Here is a 22,446-nt window from a genome sequence, read left to right as displayed (position 1 = left end):
AGGCCTTAGAATAATAGTAGCCCCTACATATGAGGACCAACTGGAACATGCTTATTGAATGGGTGGACAATCACCAGGAGTCTTTGAGCAGAATGTTGGCAAAATTGATTAAGTATGCAGAAAGAGACCAGGTTAAAATCATGGATGAACTTGAACAAATAATGGACATGCTTAGCAACAAAGCTGACCAAGGACCAATCATGCAATACATGAATGAAATGAAAGATCAGTTAAGTAAATTGAAAACAACAATACAAGAAAGGAAAGCCCAGAGGTTTCTGTGGGACAAAATTGATTATGACAGGGGCCAAATTTATACCTTTGCCCAAAAATTCAAAAACATGAGAAGACAAAGGATGAATATGGGTGGCGTGAATGTGCAGGCTCAACAATCAGATGCCAGTAGCTTACAAAGCTCTGAGCTTAACACCGATTTGGAAGAAGGAACGTCCAATGTGAGAGCACTATTAATCCCTTCAGTGATATGTGAGTTTGATTTTTTAAGGGAGGAGAGACGGTTCAATCTCTGGCCAAGACCCCCCGTAGATTTCAAGCCACCAAGAGGAAGAGGCAGAGGAGGAAGAGGCGCAAAGGCACAAAACTCTGCACCATCAAGCGAGAAATCAAAATCCAAGACCAACAAATAATTGCTGAAAATTATGCAACAATTGTTAACCTCACATCAATTAGTCTTTCTGATAATGAAAACAGAATCCTAAGACTGGGTCTTTCCTACTGTCCGAGAATGGACATGGACTATACTGCTACTAGAGTAGACTTGTTCAAATTTGCAAGGTCACTAAAATTGAAAAAATATTTTGTGATTGCTCCCACAAGATTAGCGAATCCTGAGAGCAACCAAGGAGAGAGTGGGGATGATGTCTTGAGGGTCAGTGACAATAATTTAATGGTGGACCTTCAAGACTTGCAAAGGGAAACAACTATCACTGGAGTTGTCATAGCCACGGAAGAGTTGCCGAGCACATCAAACAGGGCAATTCAGTTGGCTGAAGAAGAAAGACTTGAGATTGGTTGTAGTGAGCAAACTAAGTTTAAACCACCTAAATTTACACCAGTAACATCAAGAGACTCTGTAGATGTGTTCAGTGATTTAGTGATGTATGAGGTTATGGAATTGTATACCCAAATAAATGCAAAAAGAAAACCACCCACTCAGCAAATGAGAGAATATTGTGCTCTAGTGGATAAACTTGCCAAGAATGATGATTGTTGTCCGTAATGCGGATAAAGGTGGGACTGTGGTTTTGTGGGGAAAGCAACAGTATCTTGCGGATGCCAACAAACAATTGGGGAATAGAGTGAACTATGCAAAAATACAGAATGGTGTCATTTATAAAATGTTTGATGTTTTCAATACTGAGTTAGTAGAATGGCAGAGCCAGGGATTGATCAGTCAGGATGAACTAGCTTATCTTAAGATATCCAATCCAACCACCCCAGTGTTTTATTTAATTCCTAAGATACACAAAGACATCATTAACCCCCCAGGTTGTCCCATCATCTCAGCCATCAACAGTGCTTTCGAACACACATGCAAATTTGTTGATTCTTTTTTATGCTCTTTAGTCACCAAGCTCCCCTCTTTATTCAAAATACAGGGGACTTTTTACGCAAGGTGTATGACATGCCATGGGAACCTTATTTTCTTTTAATGACAATCGATGTGACAACCTTATATACCGGTATTCGTCACAAAGATGTGTTGAATGCAGTAAGACACTTCTTGGGAGGAAGACCGGCCAAACTTTGGTGCTACACTCCAATGCTACTATCTATGGTCACTACGTGTCTGGAAAATAATTTTTTCCCGTTCAATGAAGATCTTTACCATCAACGATGTGGCACGGCGATGGGCACCTGCTTTGCCCCCAGCTATGCTAATTTGCATATGGGCTGGTGGGAGGAGCAGGTGGTCCAGTCGCTGTTTCCACAAGAGTGGCAAAACAATGTGACTCAGTGGAATCCCAACATGGATGATTAATTTGTAGTGTGGAAGGGAGATGAGATCAGTGCCCAGTAGTTTGTGAAGAAACTACAACAAAACAATCATCTACATTTTAAATTCACCAGTGTCATTAGTAGTGTGGAGGTGAATTTTCTAGACCTGACTGTATACATTCATCAACGGAGACTACACACAAAATTATTTCGTAAACCTACCGATGGGAACACATTGCTCCATGCAACAAGTTAATACCAGGTGAATTTGGTGAGAAGCCTCCCCTATGGGGAATATCTTTGAGCCATTAAGAACTGTAGCTCCAATAGCGATCTAGAGATGGAAATGGAATGTCTAAGGAACAGGTTCACTAAGAGAGGATATGGCTAAAAATGTATTGAAACAGTAGTATACAAAGCCACCAGAAAATCAAGGGAGGAGATACTCTTTAAACCTAGTGAGAAAAAGAACAGGAATGCAATGGAGGACTCCAAGTGTAGACTTATTACAACCTATAACAATCAACATAATGATTTGAGGCTTATCCTACAAAAACATTGGCACATTATTAGTAACATGTTGCCAACAGGGAAAACATCTAAAGCCGACAAAACATGGCTAGCTAAGAAGGACGGCTTTATAAGGTGCACTAAATGCACGGCCTGTACCTTTCGGAAAAATACCAGCAGTTATTTACCAGGCTTCACCACTAAAGAGCAGAAAATAGGAGGCCAATTTACATGTAAAACAGAGTTTGCTGTCTACGTGCTTCAGTGCCCGTGTGGCCTGAGGTACTTAGGCAGCACAATTCTCCAAGTCCACAAGCGAGTGCTGCAGCACCTGCGAACCATAAAGAATGCGGATAAAACTTATCCTGTCACCCGCCACTTTGAGCAGTGCCATAGCAAAGATGTAAAGGGATTAACATACTTTGTTATAGATGCTGTACCAGCCAGTATTAGAGGGGTCAATCAACAGAGAACCCTGCGTAGACTGGAATCAAGATACATTATCAAACTCAATACCAAGATTCCTATGGGTCTTAATATGGAAGAAGATTTGTACACATACTTATGAATTATTCCTGTGATCCTTATGGTTTTAACTGTTTTTAATAATCACACAATCACACCGAGCACTAGAGTAAGGAAGGCATAGCCGATGGATGAAGCATTTTGTATGAAATCCTTAAGAGACACCATGCCCACTTGGGCTTGATTGGTAGAAATCTGGATTGAGGTTTGCACACATGCGCGGATGGGATTGGTTACGCATACTCAATAGTACAATGCCGCAATGTGTGCAAGGGAACATAAAGTTAGGCGCATGGCACACCGTGGCCCACTAAGGTATTGACTGTTTCAAGCGCATGTAATGTTTTGAACTGGAACAATGGTTTCAATGTTGATAATTTCAACAAATCAGGTACATTAAAATTTTGACTACATGCTGAACCTTGAAAAGGAGGGGGTTATAATGTGGCGGTTGACTGAAATGTTGGTATCCGTTTCCCCATCAGCCTCATATAGTGCAATGCGCTGAAATGTAATGTATAAGGCAATAATATTCCTGTTTATGTTACACATTGCGGGTGTCTATATTTGATAAAGTTTGCAAATTCTTAATCAATAACCTCTTTCCGACAAGTGAAAAATAGATTGTCGCATTTGAAATGTAATGAACTACGAGTATGTCTTCACTCTTTTTTAATGTAGGCTGTATGTGACACGGAAGTAAACACGGTTAAAATGGCGAATTAATTTAAAAAAAGATGTTAGTGAGCAAGCCTGCTGGGCGGGCGAAACCAGTCGGACTCTTTTCAGCTGACGAATAAAGAAGTTTGCCAAACGACACAGTGTCGACATTCCGTCAATTGAAAATTGTGCATGTTTATAGACCGGGCTTCGGAGGTCTATTACATGTCGACGCGCCTTTTGTGGTGGTGGGATTACGGAGGTATTTGAGGAACATATAAATATATATATATATCCATCAAAGAATGCTGCCTGTTGTGGAATCAGCCTCAAGACAGGTTGTAAGTACGCCAAACATCTTTATTGCAGGGAACAGCGGGGGCAGTGTCTTTCAGTACAGCATATTCAGTCCGGAATTCGCCGACGCGTTTCGTGATCTGGTCACTTCTTCATAGGCACCGGAACAGCATGTTAACGGAGGTGCATAGTCCTTCCTTTCTTCCTACCCATGTGGGTGTGGCTACAAGGCATTCTGGAAGTTAAAGTCTATTGTATTACCCAAGTGGGCCCTCAGTTAACTGCTGGTATAAAACACATTAAAATCCCAAGTGGGTAGTAGTGGAAGACATCGAGTCCCCGCATGAACACCTTGTTCCTGCAACAACCAGCTCCTGTCTCCTTGACGATGGCGTCTTAGGCGTCATCACAGGAATGCCCAACGAGCATCAGGGCTCCTTCCGCGACCGATGTGTCATAAAGAGTGACGACACAGAAGCGCAAAACTGTCGCAAGGCCTCATAAATAAGGCCCCAAGTCTCTATTGGTGCAGAACATCTCCAGCATCACAAAACTCATATAGCAGCTCGTTTCACCCTCCATGCCTGACGCGTTTTACCTCAGGCCCTCCCATGCATTCACCATCCCAATAGACATATTACCCCTGGGATTTGGCCCACCTGGGGGCTAAATATTAACGAAGCGCTTCATTTTTTTTCCGCCCGGATCCACGCACCCTGTGCGGATTTTGCCGATTTAAAAAATAAATAAATAAATTAGGGGTTCAGGGTGTTTCTACACTGCCACCTTTTCTCGTTTTGCGCATTTGTTTCACTGATTTCTTGTGCCTCGGTTCTACTGAGGCACAAGATGGCTGCCAACACTTCCTAGTTTGGAGTGTTGACAGACAATTAGCATAAAGCTCGTGATCAGGAGGGTGCACTGATCGTGAGCGGCCATAGATATCGAAACTTTTTTCATTTTTTATTTCTCAGGACCTACTGAATGAATTTACACCATTTAACAAAAAGGGATAATTCTGAACCAACGGCTACCTTTTTCCCATATTTGGTGTAATTCCGTTCAGCAGTTCGGGCTGTAGCCGTGTCTAAAATTTTCCTATGGGAAATTGCATGGGAAAAACAGTTTTTGGGACCCCCTTTTTTCTTGGCTCCCGCTTGCCGAATCACCCCGAAACTTTCAAGATAGGAGCAGACCAGAGCAAGTCATAAGTTTTGAAAATTTTGCAAAGATTCGTCAACTGGCCCCAAAGTTATTGCGAATAGAATGTTGCGAATTTCCTATGGAAAATAGGTCCTAACTATAACTACTTACTGGCGACCGCCAGTAGGTAATTTGTGTTTACATGAAACTTAATTAACTGCCTAAGCAATAAATATATTACTAAACAAATAAAATAAACAGTAAGACAACAAAAAAGAAAATCAAAATGTAAAACCTAATACCAATATAAACCGTTAATATAAATGTTTAATTAAAAAGAAAAATGAATAATACATATATTTAGCCAATATTAGGAAATGTATTTGAGTCTGGGAATAATATACATATTTTTCCAACTCCAGTTTATGCAACAGTAGAGAAAGTGTAGGAGGGTTTAAATATATCATTCCAATTCAAACAGTGCAACAAGAGGGGTAACATTTACAATTCCCATTCCAGTCTTTTCAATAGGGAAAATGTTAGACTTTGGAGGGTTTAAATTTACTATTCCCATTTTAGCCTGTGCAACAGTAGGGTAAGCACTGGAATTTGGAGAAGTAAAATCTACTTATCCCACTCCAGTCTGTGCAATAGTAGGGACCGCAAGGGACTTCTGAGGAGTACGATTTATTATTCTAATTCTAGTCTGTGCTACAGTAGGGAAAGTGTTGGAGTTTGGAGGGGCCAAATGTAATATTCCCACTCCGGTCTGTGCGACAGTAGGGGAAGTGTTAGACTTCAGAAGGGTAAGATTTACTATTCCCACTTGATTCTGTGCAGCAGTATGGAAAGCGTGGGAATTCAGAGGGGCATGATTTACTATTTGCATTCCAGTCTGCGCAACAGTATCGAACGCATTGGACATCGGCTGGGTTAACTTTTATATTCCCACTCCAGTCTAAACAGCAGTAGTTTAACTACTTCACTTCAAACACATTACATATTTGAATAACCATATCAGTTTAGAAAAATATAAAACTCTTAATATAAACATATATATATATATATATTTAAACATAAAAACAATTAACCAATTTCCAAAATTCAAAAACAATGTAATAATTAATTTTAAATTCAAAATAATAGTAATTTATTTATTACTTAAATAACGTACCACATAATGCCCCTACAAATGTGGCAACCCACACCTACAATATATCTAAAATAAATAACTATAAGACAACTTACATAACTGATAAACAACTGCATAGCTAATTAGTAATAATTCATTAATAATTACTTAATTAACCCCCACCCAGCAATCCTACAAACCTAGAAGCCTACACCTAAAATATAACTAAAACATATTATAACTACACAATTTACATAATTATAAATCAATTACATTTGTAACTATATGTGAACAATTATAATTTTTGAATTATTACTTAGTTAACTTCCAATCTTATACCTATACAAACATAGCAATCAACTACTAAAATGTAACTAAAATAAATCAGTATTATATAATGTGCATAATTATTAATCACTCCAATAAATAATAATACATTAATAACTAATTGTTAACTAATTATAATATATATTTACCTTCCCACTCAATATCCCTACATAGCCAACAGCCTGCACCTAAAATGTAGCTAAATTATATGAATATTACACAATCTATATAATTAGTAATCAATTAAATAATTATTAATACATAAACAATTAATAGTTACATAATTATTACCTAATTAACTTTTCACCTTACCAACATAGCAACCTGACCTAAAATCGAAGTAAATTAAATAAGTTTTACATAATGTACATAGTTAATACCCATCACATACTTACTCAAAAATAATTAGCTAATTAATAATTATTTAGATTTCAATTAACTTCCCACCCTATCCCCCTACAAACCCAACAACCCTTGCCAAACTATATATTGCTATTAGCAAATAAATAAAAAATGATAAATCACTTACCATTACAAACTATATTTACAGGAAATAATAACAATTATACAAACTATAGTAACACATTCAAAGAGTATACAAAGCTCATTAAAATAATTTAAAAAGCAATATTCTTTGAAACTATATAATTGAAAACCATAATAATGGCACCAGCAGTATTCTTAATATTAATATTACTTACCTGAAAAACAATATTCTTGACAAAAATAATTCTTGATGCATCCATAATCCTAAAAAAGGAGTGTCTAGTATACATGCAGTTGCATACATATTTTAGTGAAATGCACAAGGTGGGAGTAATGTTTTGGGTAAGCACCAATATTCACATATTATGCACCATTTTTACAGACTAACCATAATACAAGCGGTAATTCTCTGACATCATAAGTTTGAAACAACTTGGTGTTGGCTTTTATCTGGTGCAATGCATTGCATCCGATACTCTGGCTCTTGTAATCAGGCCCCATTATTTGCTCCTTCCATGGGCAAAGTAACACTATCCTTCAATATATCTTTATACCAGAAATAGACAGATAGATAGATAGATAGATAGATAGATAGATAGATAGATAGATAGATAGATAGATAGATAGATAGATAGATAAATAGATAGATAGATAGATAGATAGATTATTGTAATAACAAAATAATATAATTTATATATAGGATGCACTAAAATGTTACCTATTTTATAGTATATCAGCCCATAATTGCAAAACTAACTAAAGTAGATTGTCCTAGGGTCATATTTATGGGATTGGTGGCACAGGGCATACTAGACCATTCCCTTATGGTGCATTCCTGCATTCCGGTCCTTTCTTCCTGCGCTGGCACCATTTCGGTATCCTAGCACCAACACAAGCACCCTTGCACCATGGTGCAAGGATGCCTCTGTTGTCAGCAGGATTGTTTTGCTCAGGAAGGAGCACCTTCCTGCACAACAACAATCCATAGAGGCGGTTCCTTCTTACTACGTGTGTTGCAGAAAGAAGCACACATAGAAAGAGGAAAAAACAAGGAGAAATAAAGATATCTCTCCTTGTTATGCCTCACCTGCATATTATTTGACACATTTCCATGTTTACAAGTCTTTGTAAACCTGGGAATGCTTCAAAATCTGTGGGAGCTGTGTGGAAAGATCCACCACAATGCCTAAGGAATGCCTCCCTTGCGCAGAGTAAGGCAACGCAGCAATTTGCGCTGCCTTGCCTTACTCGTATCTATGAAGCCTTTCAAAGCAACGCAAATTGGCTTTGTGTGGCTTATGAATATGATTTTGTGGTTTGCGACTCTATTGCATCACAAAAAGTGATGCTACGGTATTGGAAGGGGCTCATAAATGGGGCCCTTAGTGACGTTAGTGGATAAGTGAGTGAGTTGTTAGAGTGAATAATTCCAGGAGGAAATTAAGATGGCGGACTCAAGGTTAGAACAGATGTGTTCATAAAGCTCATAGGGCTTCACTCAGTGTAGATACTGCCAGCAAGCAGGTCTATGCCGGATTTATAAAGCAACAGTTCCATTTTGATCTATGGGGTGTTCTTTAAACGTGGCTTGTTTAATTTCTGAGGTATTAGGTGGCTTTTTGTGTGTGTGCTTTTATGGTTAGCAGAGATTCTTAAAGTGCACTCTGAATTTCTCACGGTGCTCTTATGTGGCTAGGTAAGGGTGATCAATTCACAAATTATGTTCTCAGATATTAGCCTTTTTGCAGAGTGTTCTATAAGGTGAACATGGAGCATGTTTCCCAACTATTGACATGTTTTATTCTAATGTAAAAGGAGTTTGAGATCATAAAGCCTGATGGAGGTCTTTGGATGAGGGTAACTCTTGACAGACAATACGTGACTCATGCAAAAGAGACCCTTGTGTGTTTGGTGTTTGCTATTAAATACTTTTTTGGGCTGGGTGGTGACTTTAGGGTTGAAAGATATTATAGAAGTTTGAAGAATTGTGAGAGTAACTGACCACTGATTCTAGTTGCCTGCCATCTGCTATGACAAAAGCAAATGTGAATCTGCATGCCTTACACTTGCTATGAATCAATGCCTAAGGCTGCTATGAAGTTTAAATGCTGCAGACAAAACACGAATAAATGACAAAGAACAGCTGTAATTGAGAAACATTGGGTGAGAGTTATCAATACTTACAGCGGTGCAAAATTAGTATAAGTGACACACATTGGAGCAAAGTGTTGATTTTTATATGTTGTCTAAAAGTAATACAAAGTAGCACTTTGCACTTCTTTGCATAAAGTTGCATCAGTATGTCCCATGGTTCATACATTGGTATTCCTTGCAACTTCCCATAGTTTTTGATTGAAAGCCCTATCTACTAAAAGGCGCAAAGAAAGAGAAACAATTTCACCTGTTTGGTAATTTTCTAACTTTTAATGTGTGCCGATTTGTATGGCATACCAAGTGGGAGAGTCTAAGGGCCCGATTACTACTTTGACGCAGTTGCGCCAGCTCTCTGCCGGCACTGCTGCGCCAAAACCATCTGAGAATCGCCCGCCCTATAATTACTTTTTTAGTCATTGGCCGAGATTTCCTTTGCCATTTCCACTGCAGTGTCTATTTGGAACGTCAAAGGAAGTTCCAGCTCTGCATGGACTTTTAAGTCCATGCAGTGCTGGAACTTCTCTGCATGCAAACAGGGGGGCACATGTTGTGCCCTCTGTGTACATCCACAAGGCATGAGGCATAAGGGTGCTCTGCAGGGCCCCCTTTCTTTTCTCTCCACCACTGTTTTCATGAAGGAAGGACCTCCACGAAATCAGTGGCGGAGATAAAAGTCATAATATGCTTGGTGGGACCGTCTTTCCTATTCTCCCTTTCCCACCCACACTCGTTCTATGTATCTCTTGCTGACGTTTCCTTTCTTACTTCTCCCACACACAATGTTCATCTCTCTATCTTCCTCCTCCTCTGTCTCATTCCCTCCCTCTTTACCGGGTGACATACTTATATCTAAATAAATACGTAAACACATTAGGAAACTTTCATATATTATGTAGCAGATAATTGTTTTTAAATATTTTATATTTTGGCGCACATTGCCTTACAACCTTTTAACATTCCTCATAAAATGGTTGTTTCGACTTTCGGGATTAATCATAGTGCACATATGTGTGCATGTCAGTCACCTAAACATTTAATTAGCTCAGTTTCTAATAAGACATATAAGATCACTAATTATATTTTATAAGTGAAGGAGTCATGCATCTGGTTATTAATGACGCATCACTGTCATAGTATTTCAAGAGAAGGTGTAAAAGGTTCAATCGGTCTTACAAGCTGTACAAGAAATTATGCCCTGAACAGGAATATATTTCAGGCTGATGAATGTTCTCCATTAAAGTATTATAAAGATGTGTAAAACTCGTGCATTGCATGCCTACTAATCCTTGTCTTTATGGTGCCCCTGCTGTGAAGTTCTGTATTTAATTAAAACACCCACTGTGAGTTCCCTGCTTAAAGATGATAAATAAACAAAGCATGCTGCACTTCTCAATGAGCAGGAGACACACGACTTCAGAGAAAAACACGTGTATCTAGGATGCATCTGTCCAGCTATTTTGCATTCATGCAAAAATACAATGATTCTTTGTATACAGCTGGTGATGAGCAAATATGACAGGCTGGTGAAGCGTCATTTGAGTTAAGTGCTGCTATTTTCTTAAGCAATAATCATCGAGTGGGGAATTTGCGTACATGTTTCAACAATGTGGTGATCAATGGGAGTCCCAGTGCACTTTATCAAGTAAAGAATTTGCTAGTGTTCGCTACACCTGCTTATTCTAGCCGGCTTTGGAGCAGGGAAGCTTGGCAGCTTGTGTACTACAAACCGCAAAACGTGAATTTGTTATCACCTAAATTAAGTTACCTCAACGTCTCTCTGTGAAGAGTTGGTCAGTTCATTGTACACAGCCCTATTTGGACAAGCGCTATCTGCAATATGACTAAGCCTGGGAGGAACTTGTGGAGTTTAACTCAGCAGAGTTCGACGGACTTGCCCAAGGGGGGCTTGGGGGGGTGGGCGAACGAAGTGAGATTCCCCCCCCCCCGGGCTGTTTGGGAGGGGCGGGGGGATGGGGAAGCCAGAGCACAGGCGGGCATTTTCTTGTTGGACTTCTTTTTTGTAGCCCAAATGTAGCCCAATGTATAAATACTTTGGGCTACTGCTTCCAGCCACTATTTTGTCGTTGGTGACCTGGTGGCTGGGAGCTTTAGATAAGGAACATTTTTTGGAGAGCGTTAGTGAGGAGATTTTGTAGCCTTGGTTGTGTTCTAGGTGGTTAAGTTGGTTTGCAGAGTTCTGGCAGCGGAAGACGTGCGAGTGCTCGAAGCTCTCAGATGTCTGAGCGAAGCAGGTTGCCTGGACCTGGTCATCGGTGACGTGGCTGGGCCGTCGCGCCCCGCCCGTCAGGCCTCAGCGGGTGTAGCAGCAGCCGTCGCTGCCTGAACATGGCCCAAGCACCAAAAGATGACCCCCGTAGCAGAGCGGGCCGTCCGCGATCGAAGAAGGCGGCCCCGGTGAAGCGCGTGCAACCCGGTGGTGAGGGCAGCGCTTTGGAGGTGGGTGTGGGCTGGCAGGAGGGCAGGAGAGGTGTGGCGGTGGGGAGCAGAGTCGGGTCAATGACATTGGAGTCGGCTGCCGTCGTGATGCCCAGGCAGCGTGGCGCGTCGGCCCCCACGCGGAAGGCTAAGCACGGGGGAGGACAGTGAGACAAGAGGCGCTCGACCTCGCTCACGGCCACCAATGATACGTTCTTGCTAGCGGGGGTTGAGTGGATGAAGGGGGACTTTCTGTTAGCCAGCGAGATGTCTAGGCCAGTTACGGAGGCTGGGGGGTGACTAACATGAGTCCCTGCCTGTCTGTGGCTGCGGGAGAGTTGCAGGGCGTGGTAGGGGAGGGGGAAGAGGTGCAGCAGGGTCGGGTTTTATCGTTTGTGCATAGGGGGCAACCAGGGTTGGCAGAGATGGCATGGAGAGGTGAAGGGAGTGGGCTGCTGAGGTGAGGCCTCCTTCAAATACAGGCACCTTTAAATCTGTGCGCAGCGTTCGAGAGCTGGGTGGGGGGTTGCAGGTGGGAGCGGGGAGGGATGCATACCGCCCCCTCCCTTTTTCCCCTTCTCCTTCAGCTAAGGGTGAGGTTGGTGCAGGGGAGGGCAGCTCAGTGGGTGAAGGGGGATGGGCACAGGTTGAGGGGTGGGAGGGTTGCAACCCCTAGGAGGTTGAGGGGGGCAAGTCCAGGAGGTATTTGAAGGCGAGGAGAGGTATGATGGTCTTTCAAGGGCAGATCTGGATCCAGCAGCTGGGAGGCAGGACTGGGAAGGGCTGGATGTTTTTCCTTCTTGGTCAGAGGGTGTGCAGGGCATGGGGGTGGGGCGTTACATGGAGTTTCCTGCGGGTACCCCTCAGAGGGGTCTCACTGTAAGGGGCACGGAATCTAGAGGAGGATTGGAAGGGGTGAAGTGGGGGCCCTTGGGGACTACGGGAGGGAAGCGGGGACATGGCCACCTGGGGAAGCTTCTGTGGGGCTACTCCCCTTCGGCTGGAGAAGTAGGGAGGAGGGTGTTGGAAGGTTGGGCTAGGGAGTGGGGGAGAAAGGGTAGCTCGTAGGCCAATGTCGTGAAAGATTTTATCCCATTTGTTAGTGGCGTTACCTGTTGTTTGCAGCGATGGTTTTGAGGTGTGTTTGTTTTCTACGCTCATGGTTTGGATGTTTTTTGGAGCCTTTAGGGTCTCTGAGCTTTTAGGTTCTAGGTTAAAGAGGGGTGTCACCTGGCAGGAAGTTTTCCTCTCTGAGAAAGGGATTCATATTTGGCTGGCTAATGCAAAAACAGACCAGAGGAGTGTTGGCAAGGGAGTGTGGCTGGAGGCAGCGTCTCCGGCGGAAACATGCCCGTTATATTGGGTTGGGCAGCCTTGTTAGACCCAGGTGGGAACGTTGTCCCACGGGCCAAACCAAAAATGGGGTCGGTGGGGACAGGGCGTGAAGAAGTGTTGGGGGAGCTGGGTGATAAACTCCATAAGGGTAAATATGTTCAAAATCAAGGTGTGGGGACAGGTATGGAGGTTACTGCGGGAGCCAAGGTGGAGAGTGGGACAAATACAGAACCAGATGTGCCCGCTAAGGGGCCTCTACAGAGTAAAGAATTAAAGTTTAAATAGCTCCCCTATATGGGGGTGACAAAGCCGTTAGGTGCGCATTTGATGCTGGCCACGAAAGAGCGCATATGGAAAGGGGAGTGTGTTGAGATCTTAAAGTTGCTACATAGGGAGGTGTGGTACAAAGAAGGGTCTGAAGAAGAGGAGTATGAATTGTCCAAACGGCCTAAGGTCCCGTTAACTATCGAAAATTGGACAGCAACGTTCTTGATATATGCTAGCGTGTATTGCGAGAAGTTTCCTGAGGGCTGCATGGCTATTTTTAAATACATGGATGTTATTCAGAAGGCGCAGATCACGGGCAGTGGGTATGCATAGGCCCAATATGATGAGGAGTTTAGGGCCCGCATGGTGTGGGATCCCGATGCTAAGTGGGGAGAACTGGACTCGGATTTATGGCAGCACACAATGGGGGCGCCAGCGGGGGGTAAGACTATTTTTACGGCGAGTGGTTTACCTTTGGTGTAACGGCCCTTTCAGGGGAAAACCACCCGGGGTGGGATGGGGAGTGCAACAGCTATGGCATCAGGGTCAAGGGCTTACTGGGAGTTCAATAAAGGCGTGTGTACAAGAGAATACTGTAGGTTTAGACCTGAGTGCTCTCAGTGCGGTAAGAAGCACCCCTTGGTTAAATGTTGGGGAGTCAAGCCACAGGGAAGTCAGCAGTGGCAACAGCCAGGTACTAGCACTTTGGGGTCCTCACAGTTGCCGCAAAGTGGTAGGGGAGGTAGGGGAGCTCTGGGGGCTGGGCCAAAGGGCTCTTACGCCAGTTAGGCTAGGGGCTCTTGAGATTGGTTTGGTGGACTATGGGGATTTCGAGGCAAAGGAGAAAACAATGGGCCCATGTACGACCATGTCATTTTTAGGCATTGAAATTGATTCAGTGGGTATGCAGGCGCGGTTGCCACCCAATAAGAAAGGAAAGATGTTGGAGTTGTTGGAAGACATGCTGGGGAAACTTAAAGTGACAGTAAAGGACATTCAGGCTTTGTTGGGACATATCTCAATTTCGCATGCAGGGTGGCACTTTCTGGAGGAGATTGGGGCATGCTTTGTCAGGACATCATTTGCCGCACCACCACGTCCGCTTGTCGGCGGGGGTGAAGGAGGATCTGCGCATATGGAGAACTTTTTTGCACTCATTTAATGGATTACCGTTGGTCAGGGAGGATGACTTTCAGTGGGATGTTGAAATTTTCTCGGACGTAGCAGGTAGTGAGGGCTTTGGTGTCTACTGGAAAGGCAAGTGGTGTGCATTGATGTGGCCCGAGCAGTGGAAGGGTGGTGGACGGAGCATCGCCTTTTTGGAACTCTTCCCAGTACTGGTGGCACTTACGCTGTGGGGAGAGGAGCTGGCACATAAGAAGGTGTTGTTCAGGATTGACAACCTGGCAGTGGTTGCGATCATTAATAGGCAGTCAGCGAGAGAAGAGCAGATTTTGAAGCTGTTGCGAGTATTTGTGCGTGGCTGCCTTAGACATGATATTGTTTTCAAGGCCCTTCATATCCCTGGTGTGGACAATGACATTGCAGATGCTTTGTCTCGTTCACAGTGGGAGAGATTCCATGGGCTGGCCACGGAGGCAGACAGGACACCCACCCCAATACCAGAACACCTGTGGTATGTAGGCACTGTAGGGTCATACAGTTGGTGGTAGGATCCTTGTCGATGGCTACTCAGCCAGCTTATGCGCTGGCATGGAGGGAATTCATAGCGTCAGGTGCCTGTAGGAGGGAGGAGTCATGGAGACGGTCAGAGGATGTGACACAGTTCCTGCTGGATCTTATGGAAAAGAGGCTGTCTAGGGTTACCATCACAAGGTAATTGGCAGGTATTTCCTTTATGGGGAAGCTTCTGTGGGGCTACTCCCCTTCGGCTGGAGAAGTAGGGAGGAGGGTGTTGGAAGGTTGGGCTAGGGAGCGGGGGAGAAAGGGTAGCTCGTAGGCCAATGTCGTGGCAGATTTTAGCCCATTTGTTAGCGGCATTACCTGTTGTTTGCAGCGATGGTTTTGAGGTGTGTTTGTTTTCTACGCTCATGGTTTGGATGTTTTTTGGAGCCTTTAGGGTCTCTGAGCTTTTAGGTTCTAGGTTAAAGAGGGGTGTCACCTGGCAGGAAGTTTTCCTCTCTGAGAAATGGATTCATGTTTGGCTGGCTAATGCAAAAACAGACCAGAGGAGTGTTGGCAAGGGAGTGTGGCTGGAGGCAGCGTCTCCGGCGGAAACATTCCCATTATATTGGGCCAGGCGGTGGAGGACTCTGTCTGGGGGGAAGTTAGCGAGCGGGTTTTTCAACATGCAGGTGGGGGCCGGGTAACAGACTATCAGATGCGCATGGTTCTGCGAAAAGCTTTGAGACACATTGGTGCGGGCAGTTGTTAATTCGGGAAGATGTTGGGTTTTAATGAACGTTTGTTGAAAATTGTTTGGAAAGGAAAAAGGGGGATGTTATGGAAGGAGCTGATTCTAGCTTTGAACGGGTGGTTGGTAGGGGGACAGTGTCCGGATGTTTTGTTAATTCCTTTGGGGGAGAATGATATTTGTGCGGTGAAAGGGGTCGTTTTGCTAAGAACAATGAAGAGGGATTTGGCTCTGTTGAAGGAGCAGTGATCTGGTTGCCACGTGTTGTGGACAGAGCATGTGCCGCGCAGGATTTGGAGGGGTGAGCGGAATCCTAAGTCGATTGATAGGGCACGGAAGAAGGTAAATCTGGAAATTTCAAGATTTTGCAGGACCCTGCGTTTTGGTAGGGTGTCTCATAGGTACATTTGTTTTGAGTCCGTGGAGTTTTTCAGAAGTGATGGTGTGCACCTGTCTAGGATGGGTATGGACCTGTATCTGTTGGAAGTCAGAGAGGGGCTTGCCAGGTGTCTTAACATTCAGGAACGTTCAATGGAAGCATAGAGGGACTGTTCTTGTTTGGGGGGCAGAAAGGGGGGGTAGTCTTCTCCCCCCCGGCTTTCTGGGTGGCGGGGTTGATTCGAAGTTTGACAGGTTTTGACTGTATTTCGGTGGTTTTAGACTAAAAGTTGGGTCATAGACATTGATTGTTTAGGCAGGTTGATTGGGGTTTTCCGGCTGAGGTGGGGTGATTGTAATTTGAGAAGGGTCATGCAGGGGAATTGGGATAAGAGATGTTTTGCATTTATAGGCTTATATGTGTATTTCATTGAATTAACGTTTTTGTAATGTTGTAATGTTGAAATGTTTGGGTGGGGGCGGGTTTGAAATATATATTAGGGGTGGGGGAGGGAGATGTGGTTAGGTAAGTCATTGTATTTAGTGAGGCCTAGTTTTGTAAGGCATTTGCCAAGGTAGTTTTAAATGTTATGTGCACCTGTTCTAATAAAGCGGCCTTTTACACACAAGATGGTTGTGTGTGAGTACCTGTGTGGGTCTGTGAATGGGTGCGTGAATGAAGCTATGGGTCTGTGAGTGGGCGTGTGAGTAGCTATGTATCTGTGAGTAGTTGTGTCAGTGGTGTTATGGATTTTGGACATTACTTAATGCATTAAAAAATAGGAGAACCCTGGACCCTGCTGTCTGCAGCAGATGACAAGTAAGAACACCCTTGTCATAGTCACTACATGAGATTTTGCGATTGAAAAAAGCAATGATCCTCCATCACAGACAACATTTCATGGAGGAAATGCAGAAAAATACACTTGCTTTGACTTGGCCATGTGCACAAACTTAGGATGATTAATTATTTACAGAAGATGACCCTCAAATCAGGCACCTGCTTGTTTATATTTGTAAGTACTTCCCATTCAGGTTTAATTTCTGTGGAATTAGCATCGTGCAGAATCAATCCAGCTCTGCATATTTATACAAGAAGAGCTTACCATTTTGTGCATCACCTCTACCCAAGTGGAGTACTTTCTACTGGCTATTTACTAAGTGGTACCTTGTTGGGTACATATATAGTGCATCCCCTACACTACAACTGCATAAAAGAAGCCAATAAAATGTCTCCAGTGACCTTGTGTAAATTTGCCAATGTGATTGTTCCTCAAGCATATTCACCAGATATCTTTACTATTGTGGAACTGCAGAGAAAATACACTTGGATAATTATACTTTGCAGAAGTGCTTCTTTGTTTGGTGGAGATGCAATCTTAATCCTAGACATGAGGAATGCATCTGCAAAATGGGCATGGGTTGTCCCTCATCCTGAGAAAAAGAGCCGGAAGATGTGGCCTACCACCTATGTATATGGGGGAGGGCTTGTAGACAGGTTTAAAAAGTTCCAGTTTGTAAAAGTTAAGAGCAGGATCTCTGGAATCAGCAGCAGATGACAAGAAAGAACCCCCAGAAAGGCCCTCTCCCCAGGCTGATTTCAGCCCTGGAGACCCCATTCTCTTGGTGTCTTGAGTGATGGAATATGTCAGGTCACAAGCAGTGTATTACGAGGGCATAAGTTATAGTTAGCTCATCTAACTATAACTGCTACATTTTGCTAGTTTTGAATGAGTTAAATCTGAGCCCAACTATACCATACCTGTAATTTGTTTTTTTAGTGACGTTCTACTTTTTTGTTAATAATATTTCCTAACTATAATGTCCTTGTAACCTCTGGCTTTTCAGTGAATTTTTAAGGTTTTCTTAGTTCTATTTCCTAACAATATCATCTCTGTAACCTTTGTTTTTTTCATTGAATTTCTATGTTTTTTTAAATGTAATTGACTAACTATAACATCCTAGTAACCTTTGTTTTTTTAGTGAATTTCTATGTTTTTTAATGTTATTGCCTAACCATAGTGTCCCTGTTACCTTAGGATTTTAAAATTAATTTCTAAGGATTTTTTTTTTAATTCCTATCTGTAACCGGTAATATTTGAGAGTGAGTGTGTGAGTGTCTGTATTGGTCAGTGAGTGGGTGTGTGAGTGGATTAATAGGTATGTGAGTGGCTGTATGGGTCTGTGAGTGGCTGTATAGGTTTGTGAGTGGGTGTGTGAGTAGTTTTATGGGTGTGCGAGTGGCTATATGGATCTGGACTAGATGTGTGAGTGGCCATGTGAGTGACTGTATGGGTGTGTGAGTATGTGTGTGAGTGGGTGTGTGCATCTGTGAGTGTGTGTCAGAGTAGCTGCATGGGTGTGTGAATGCGTTTCTGAGTATCTGTATGTGTGAATCAGTAGGTGTGTGAGTGAGTGGACCACAGCAAAACCTTACCTGTCCCTTTATCCAACAAGAGTCCACTGTCTTGTACAAAATGTCTAACCTACTGGAGTATTTTCTACTGCTTAATTTGTAAGTGCTACCTCGTTCTGAATAACTAGTGCACATTAAACACTACAGCTGTATAATGGACCATGAGGAAATATCTCCAATGACCTTGTGTTCATGTAATTTAGGCAATGTGATTGTTCCTCATGCGTCTTGATCCACAAATCTGTGATTACATGAATCCTTGTCTAAATGACAGGACAATACTACAAAGAAGGGAATCTCCAGAAAACAAGAGTATTTCCTCCTAACTATATGAACTAAGTGCTTCTTTGTTTGCTGGAGGTGTCCTTAAAATTAAGAACGTGTCACCAAAATTAGGGGAAGGAAGTGCTCAGAGGTCTTTTGGTAAGCTGCCCATCGACATGGGAAAAGGCGGGAAGACCTTTGCATACTACCAAAGAAAATGAGTCGGGCCAAAGAGGCAGACTTTGCAGATGGTTTTGGGCATTTGCATACTCAGGGTAATTAAAAGGGAGAGTATGGACTCTGCTCTCAAGACCACAAAGAAACCACGCATCACAGTCATGACAGATTAGATTGCGCTTCAATAGAACAACAATGGATTCCACTCTATTAAGGATGTCAGATTGTTTTTCATTGTGGAACATGAGAGGGAACACACTTGCTTTGCCTTTGCAAAATCCAAGAAGTTAGGATCATTTGTGCTTTACAGAAGTGGAGCTTCAAATGGGGCATCAGCCGTGTTCCTCTTTGTAAGTGTTTCCCATTGATTTTTTATTTCTGTGAAATGAGCTTCATGGCCAGAATGGACCTCATTATTTCCAAGAAGTGTCCATAGTTTTGTCTTAAATGTCTACCCAACTGGAGTACTTTTTACAGGCTACTTAGTAAATGCTACCTCGTTGGGTAAATGTCTTGTGCATATACTTCACTACAGCTGCATGGAGGACCATGAGGTAATGACTCTAGTGACCTTGATAATGGACAGGAAAACAGATGAAAACTCTGCTCCCAGTGAGCTGGAGCAGTTTTCCTGCTCTCACCCGCTGGAAGTGGACATACAGTTTAATTTCGCTTGGAGGGAGCTGTCAAAGGTCCTGCCAAGCAAAAGCAAACTGTTACATCCCTAGGGTGGGCACCTAAAGAGCCAGGAAGCCAGCACTGTGGGATTGCAGGTCCCGGGGCCATTAATGGCTGCAGGAGGGGGGGAAGGCTTTCCCCTCCTTTCATTCTAAAAGGCATGTCCCAGTAAGGAGGGGCTACCCTGTGCTGAATTTTTCCCAGGAAGGTGGCCAAATGTCTTCCCTCCCCCTTTAGTTTGTATGTTTGGCCCTGGGGATGTGGTAGTCACTGGGAGCCTACTGGGACAAGTATAAGAGTCCATGAGACCCCCCTCCAAAATACTGATGAAACCCCGGGGAGGTGGTGGTTCCCAGGACTCCTATGAGCCCTATGAGGGGGGTCCACGCACCCCCCCACTATTGCGTATTTAAGCCCAGGGGAGGGGGTGTACCCTGGGGCCTTTAAAAGGCATGGGCGGCAGCATGGCTCCCTCCCTTACATTTTAGAAAATAAACCTCAAGGACTTGATGGTTCCCAGGTCTTAAACTGCCCTTGAGGAGGGGAACCTCAGGCGTCTCCTTCCCCTTTTGTTTAATGTATTCTTGCCCTCTGGACTTGGCCCACATTGGGGCCGTTGTTTAAACAAGTGCAGGAAACTGAGCTTGTTTTTTTATTCTAACCACAAATTTGTGAATCCATCATGATGATTGCCGCAAAAGTTACAAAAAAACGCTTTTGGCCCTGGCGGGGTCCCTGTTGGACCCCAGCACCAGGTCTAGGGGTCAGGGTATTCCTACCCAGCCCCCTTCACTTTTTTATGCTTCAGTTTGAGACCCTGCTGAGTCCAAGTCCAAAGATGACTGAAAAGACTTCCTGGATGAAGTGAGCTAACTATAACTTACGCCCGCACAATGCACTGCTTATGACCGCACATGTTACAACACTCATGACATGGCCATTGACATCACTGAAGACATCTCAAATGAAATCACTGATGACATCATCCACAGAACCACTCAAACCCATTCATACCCGCAAAGAAGCTCTCATATTCTTACTGACACACCCATGCAACTACTCACATACCCATTCACAGACCGATACCAGTACTCATATAACCACTCACTCCTCCAAAGAGGCAGTCACGAACCCACTCACTCACTTGTACAGCTACTCACACAACCACTCACTCACCCATACTGCCACTCATGCAACCAGTCACTTACCCATACAGCAACTCATATAGCCACACACTCACCCATACAGCTACTGACACACCCACTTATTTATCTTTCCAGTTTCTCAAGTACCCACTCACTCACCCAGACAGCCTCTTAACACAGCCAATGACTCACCCATACAAACACTCAGATACTAACTCATATACCCACACATCCATACCCGTTTCTACATCAAAACAAGTGCTCACACATGCACACTCTTACCCATACAGAAATTCACACACCCACTCAAACAGCCACTCACTCACCCACATAGCAAATTACACTCTCTCACTTACTCATACTGCCATTCAGACACCAATTCACTCCCCAATATAGTCATTAAATACCCACTTACCCACCCATACAGCCACTCACACTGCTACTCACTTATACACCCACTGACACACCCACTTATTCACCAATACCGGTACTCACTTAGCATGTCACTCACCTACACAGCGACTCACACACCCTCTTATACACAAATACTGACACTTACATACCCATACACACAAGGATACATGAAATCACACAACCACTTATATCATTTATATTAGAAGTAGTATCACTGAGTAATTAGTGCACCTAGTATACTAGTACTTATGTTTAACACCCATAAACTCTTAAAAACACTTACACTCACTTTATAATGTCATCAGCGATGCATCAGTATTGTCATTTGAGATGTCATCAGTGATGTCATCAATGATGTCACTGACCATGTCATGAGTGATGTAATATGTGAAGTCATAAGCAGTGCATTGCGGAGGCGTGAGTTAGAGTTAGCTCAGGTAACTATAACTGCTGAATTTCGCTGGTTTTGTGTGAGTGAACTCTCTTGTTAATACATATATATATATATGTACATATATATATATATATGTATGTATATATATATATATATATATATGTATGTATATATATATATATATATATATATATATATATATATATATATATATATACATATATATATATATATATTCACTGAAAAAACCATAGGTTATAGACAATATATAGTTAGGAATTAGCATTTACAAAACCTTGAAAATTCACTGAAAAAAACATAGGTTATAGACCATATATAGTTAGGAATTAGCATTTATAAAACCTTATTTTACTCACACAAAACCATTGAAATTCGCATATATAGTTAGTTGCACTAACTATATATTTCGCACACCCGCAATGCACTGCTGATGATGTCACATATTACATCATTCATGACATGGTCAGTGACATCACTGATGACATCACTGATGACATCTCAAATGACATCACTGATGACATCACTGAAAACAACATCCAGTGATTTTATGTTTCTGTAAAGTTTAAATATGTCTTACATATTGAAGAATGAGTGGATGTAGAAGTGTCTGGATGAAGGATTTAGTAGGTGCATGACTGACTGTATGAGTGAGTGATTAAATATGTCTCACTGAGTGCATGGGTTAGTGACTAAACTGTCTTAATTTGTGCATCATTATGTCTGTTGTTCTGTAAACTGCTGCATGTGTTGGTCAGTAGCTATATGAGTAACTATATGGGTTATTGATTGGTTGCCCAAGTATTTGTATGGGAGACTAAGTGTGTGTGTTGGTGATTGAGAGGTGTATGACTCTGTGCATAGATGTGTGAGCAGTTGATTCACTAGATGTATGGGCTCAAAAGTGCATGTGGAAACAGCTGTATGGGTGGTTGACTGTGTGCATGAGTATATTGG

This window comes from Lissotriton helveticus, chromosome 2_1, assembly GCF_964261635.1.
Source record: "Lissotriton helveticus chromosome 2_1, aLisHel1.1, whole genome shotgun sequence".
Lineage (NCBI taxonomy): Eukaryota > Metazoa > Chordata > Amphibia > Caudata > Salamandridae > Lissotriton > Lissotriton helveticus.
Note: the sequence above shows the minus strand (reverse complement) of the source record.